Source organism: Trichechus manatus, unplaced genomic scaffold, assembly GCF_000243295.1.
Source record: "Trichechus manatus latirostris isolate Lorelei unplaced genomic scaffold, TriManLat1.0 scaffold00039, whole genome shotgun sequence".
Taxonomy (NCBI): Eukaryota; Metazoa; Chordata; class Mammalia; order Sirenia; family Trichechidae; genus Trichechus; species Trichechus manatus.
In genome coordinates, this window is record NW_004443975.1 from 4,195,159 (window position 1) to 4,201,158 (window position 6,000).

Below are 6,000 nucleotides of genomic sequence, written 5' to 3' on the forward strand. Positions count from 1 at the left end.
GAATTGACATTGTGGTCTGTTAAGACGGAACTTCTTAGGGACTTTGATAAATGACATTTCAATGAAGTGGTAGTTGGGGCTGACAGCTCTATTTGAGTGGAATGAAACAGGAATATGGAAAATGTGAGATAGCAGTTCAGTCAACAACCACAAAAAGCTTTGGTATAAAGTGAGCAGAAAAGTGGGTTAGTAGGTGAAGGAACACATGGGTTCAAAGAAATATTTTTTTAATGAAGACATGTTTATATGCTGATAGATATGATCAAGGAGAGAGAAAATACTTGATGGTACAGAAGGGGGATTGTAGGACAATTTCAGAAATAATATTTTTGAGAATGGAAGGGTAAATGGGATCAAAGTACAAGTAGGAGGACTGACTTTAGATAGAAGCAGGATGCATCTTCAATGTAGCAGATGTGAAAGTGAGACATGAGGGTACAGATGCAGGTGGGTTGCTGGAATATTTGGGGACAAGATGGAGGATGTCTAATCTGTGTGTCTCCACTCTAAGAGTTGGAGAGAGAGGCTTGGAGATATAAGGACAGAAAAAAAAAAAGTGTGAAATAGTGGGGGATGGAAAGGATGGTATGATTTTCTGGCAGCATTGAATATCCATATGAAATTTAAGATGATAAATTAAAATTTGACCATCAGCCTGTTTTTGGGGGGTTTTTTTGTTTGTTTGTTTGTTTAATTTTCTTCAGAAATATTTAGCTACTCAGGCCCAGAAACAGGGTAGGGAGATGGTTAGACAAAACCAGAATTAGAATGTTTTCAAGAAAGTTAGATGGAAGGAGAAAGAGACAAGGGAATAGAGAATATATGTCACTAATTGATATTGCTGAGTCATGGTATCTAAAAGGGGTAAGAAGCAAAGAAAAGACATAAGGAAAAAGAAGGGTAAGGGTAGGGAAAGCAGGGAAGTCAATGCACCAGAGGTCCCTGTGGCTCGAAAAATGTGGAAAGGGATTCTAGAGGATTTGAGCAGAGAGTTTAGTGGTGGAGATCAGAGAGAAGAATGCTTAACTCACCTGCAGAGTGTACTAAAATTATGGATTCTTAGGCTAAACCTTAGAGAATCCGATTCTGTAGATCTGGAGTGTGACTTGATGGTCTATATCTTTCACAAGTGAGGGAGGTGATTCTGATATAGTCTCTTCAAAGAGAGGCATTTGGGAATCACTTGGAGGTAAAAAAAATATGAGAATGCCCATAAAAGGGTGTGATCCCTCAGTGCACAGGTAGTAAGAAAAACATTGGAAGACATGGGACTTTAGAAGGACACTAACAAACTTGTTGACTGGCTCATGGATTCCATGGCAAACCCAAGTTGGCAACTTTCAATGGAAATAAACTCCTTGACTATTAGAGCACACACATTTCTTCAGGGCTGGAGAGAGAAAATTCAAAGCAATACCTAGGAAGGCCAAGAAAATTGACCAAATTTGCCTAGGTGACAAAAAATATTAAATAACTCACCCAGACACCCCGATGGGGACAACAATCATCACTATAAACAGCATCTAAGAGGTATGACACAGGAGTCAAAATATCTCAGGTGGGCACTGGAATTGTGTCCAGCCTGCAATTCTATGAAGCAATCTCCTCCCTCTGTAATCAGATGTCACGAAACCTTTACCAGGTGTCATGAATTGAATTGTGTCCCCCAAAAATATGTGTCAACTTGGCTAGGCTATGATTCTCAGTATTGTGTGGTTGTCCTCCATTTTATGATCTAATGTAATTTATCCTCCATTTTATGTGTAGTAAATTCTGACCTCTATTGTGTTAATGAGACAAGATTAGGTTATCTTAATGAGGATTAGGTTATGTTTATTATGATAAAGAGTCAGGATTAAGGTGGGATGCACCACCCTTACTCAGGTCACAGCCCTGATCTAAGGATGTAAGGGGAGTTTCCCTGCGCTGTGGCCTGCATCACCTTTTATCTTACAAGAGATAAAAGGAGAGAGAAGTGAGCAGAGAGAGACCTGAAATACCGCTAGGAAAAAAGAGCCAGGAGGGAAGTGTGTCCTTTGGACCTCTGGTCCCTGCACTGACAACCTCCTAGACGCAGGGGAAGATTGATGCTAAGACACATGGAGATCTCCAAGGGACACCAGGTATACAGATGTTGAAAGGAAACAAGGGCATTCCCCAAGAGCCATCAGAGAGAGAAAGACTTCCCTGGAGCTGGCACCTTGAATTCAGACTTCTAGTCTCCTAAACTATGAGAGAATAAATTTCTGTTTGTTAAAGCCATCCACTTGTGGTATTTCTGTTATAGCAGTACTAGGTAATGAAGATACTAGACCTCAGGCTTCTCTGCCTTTTTGGTAGCGAATGCCTATAAAGGATACTGAGAGAGGAGGAAATAAGCAGCTTTTCACTCCCTGTCAGTTGAAGTTGAGATTTTTTTTTTTTTCTGATTCTAAATACACACTTAAAAAGAACTGCCAGATTTATCAGAAGGGCCAGGTCTATCTGAGAAAATTGTTTGGTGCAGAGTGCTGACTTAATAGGGTCTAAAAGAGGAAAGCAGTATGCCAGCAGGGTTGGAAAGAAATAAACAGGTGTTGTCACTGCAGAAACACATTAACCCTGGAGTTATCAATATTGGCCACTTAAGTGTATTGTGGGTGGACAGACAAAATTCTAGAGGGATTAGATAATAGGAAACACATGCACAAAAAAAGGAATGAGTCATTTAGGATGGGTCTACCCGAAATTATCTGTAACTGTGACTAGTGCAAAATTTTTTCCAGTGATAATAGGGGCAGGTTATAAAAGGGGAGGCAACAGAACATGATACAGAGCTCAAATTTTCTGGGTTCAATTCAGATTCTGTTACCTACTAGCTTTATAACTTTGGTCAAATTATATATCATATGTTTCATTTTCCTCATGCAAAGAAAGAAGATAATAATAGTATTTAGCCCATAGGATTGTTTCAAGAATTTTTGTTGTTGTTTTTAGGTGCTGTTGAATAGGTTCTGACTCACAGCAAACCTGTGTACCACAGAACGAAACACTGCCCACTCCTGCACCCTCCTCAGAATTGTTGCTATGTTTGAGCCCATTGTTGCAGCCACTGTGTCAGTTCTCTTACTGAAGGTCTTCCTCCTTTTCGCTGACCCTCTACTTTACTAAGCATGATGTCCTTCTCCAGGGACCGGTCCCTCCTGATAACATGTCCAAAGTATGTGAGACGAAGTCTCACCATCCTTGCTTCTAAAGAGCATTCTGGCTGTACTTCTTCCAAGACAGATTTGTTCATTCTTCTGGCAGTCCATGGTATAGTCAATATTTTTTGCCAACATCATAATTCAAAGGCATCAGTTCTTCTTTGGTCTTCCTTATTTATTGTCCAGCTGTCACATGCATATGAGGCAACTAAAAACACTATGGCTTGGGTAAGGCACACCTTCATCCTTAAAGTGACATCTTTGCTTTTTAACACTTTAAAGAGATCTCTTGCAGCAAATTTGCCCAATACAATGCGTTGTCTGATTTCTTGATGGCTGCTTCCATGGACGTTGATTATGAATCCAAGCAAAATGAAATCCTTGACGACTTCAATCTTTTCTCCGTTTATCATGATGTTTCTTATTGGTCCAGTTGTCGGTATTTTTGTTTTCTTTATGTTGAGGCGTAATCCATACTGAAGGCTGTGGTCTTTGATCTTCATCAATAAGTGCTTAAAGTCCTCTTCACTTTCAGCAAGCAAGACTGGGTCATCTGCATAAAGCAGGTTGTTAATGAATCTTTCTCCAATCCTGATGCCTCATTCTTCTTCATATAGTCCAGCTTCTCAGATTATTTGTTCAGCATACAGATTGAATAGGTATAGTGAAAGGATACAACCCTGACAAACACCTGTCCTGACTTTAAGTCACGTAGTATCCCCTTGTTCTCTTCCAGTGACTGCCTCTTGATCTATGTACAGGTTCATCATGAGTACAATTAAGTGTTCTGGAATTCCCATTCTTTGTAATGTTATCCATAATTTGTTATGATCCACGAAGTCGAATGCCTTTGCATAGTCACTAAAATACAGATAAACATCTTTCTGGTATTCTCTGCTTTCAACCATGATCCACCTGACATCAGCAATGATACCCCTTGTTCCACACCCTCTTCTGAATCCAGCTTGAATTTCTGGCAGTTCCCTGTTGATGCACTGTTGTAATCACTTTTGAATGATCTTCAGCAAAATTTTATTTGCGTGTGATATTAATGATATTGTTTGATAATTTCTGCTTTCTGTTGGAGCTCCTTTCTTTGGAATGGGTACAAATATGGATCTCTTCCAGTCAGTTGGCCAGGTAGCTGTCTTCCAAATTTCTTGGCAGATACAAGTGAGTGCCTCCAGTGCTGCATCCATTTGTTGAAACATCTTAATTGGTATTCCGTCGATTCCTGAAGCTTTGTTTTTCGCTAATGCCTTCAGTGTAGCTTGGACTTCCTCCTTCAGTACCATCAGTTCTTGATCATATGATACCTCCTGAAATGGCTGAATGTCCACCAATTCTTTCTAGTACAGTAACTCTGTGTACTCCTTCCGTCCTCTTTTGATGCCTCCTGAGTTATTTAGTATTTTTCCCATAGAATCCTTTAATGTTGCAAATCGAGGCTTGAATTTTTTTCAGTTCTTTCAGCTTGAGAAATGCTGAGCGCGTTCTTCCCTTTAGGTTTTCTATCTCCAGGTCTTTGCATATTTCATTATATACTTTACTTTGTCTTCTGGAGTCATCCTTTGAAATCTTCTGTTCAGCTCTTTTACTTCATCATTTCTTCCTTTCACTTTAGCTACTCTACGTTCCAGAGCAACTTTCAGAGTCTCTTGTGACATACATTTTGGTCTTTTCTTTCTTTCCTGTCTTTTTAAATGATCTCTTGCTTTCTTCAGTTGTGATGTCCTTGATGTCATTCCACAACTCCTCTGGTCTTCAGTCATTAGTGTTCAATGCATTAAATCTATTCTTGAGATGGTCTCTAAATTCAGGTGGGATATATTCAAGGTCGTACTTTGGCTCTCATGGACTTGTTCTAATTTTCTTCAACTTCTACTTGACCTTTCATATGAGCAATTGATAGTCTGTTATGCAGTCAGCTCCTGGCCTTGTTTTGACTCATGATATTGAGCTTTTCCATCATCTCTTTCCACCGATGTAGCCGATTTGATTCTTGTGTATTCCATCTGGCCAGGTGCACGTGTATGTTGTAGTAAAAGGTATTTGCAATGAATAAGTCATTGGTTACAAAAGTCTATCATGTGATCTCTGGCATCGTTTCTATCACTAAAGCCATATTTTCCAACTACCAATCCTTCTTTTTTGTTTCCAACTTTTGCATTCCAATTGCCAGTAATTATCAATGCATCTTGATTGTATGTTTGATCAATTTCAGACCACAGAAATTGGTAAAAGTCTTCAATTTCTTCATCTTTGGCCTTAGCGGTTGGTATGTAAATTTGAATAATAGTCATATTAACTGGTCTTCCTTGTAGGTGTATGGATATTATCCTATCACTGACAGCATTGTACTTCAGGATAGATCTTGAAATGTTCTTTTTGACAATAAAGATGACGCCATTCTCTTCAATTTGTCATTCTCTGCATAGTAGACCATATGATTGTTTCAAAATGTCCAATACCGATCCATTTCAGCTCACTAATACCTAGGATATTGATGTTTATGTGTTCCAATTCATTTTTCACTACCTCCAATTTTCCTAAATTCATACCTCGTGCATTCCACATTCTGATTATTAATGGTTGTTTGCAGCGGTTTCTTCTCATTTTGAGTCGTGCTGCATCAGCACATGAAGGTCCTGAAAGCTTGACTCCATCCACATCATTAAGTTTGACTTTACTTTGAGGAGGCAGCTCTTCCCTAGTCGTATTTTGAGTGTCTTCCAACCTAAGGGTTCATCTTCCAGCACTATATCAGACAATGTTTTGCTGCTATTCATAAGGTTTTCACTGGCCAATTTTTTCA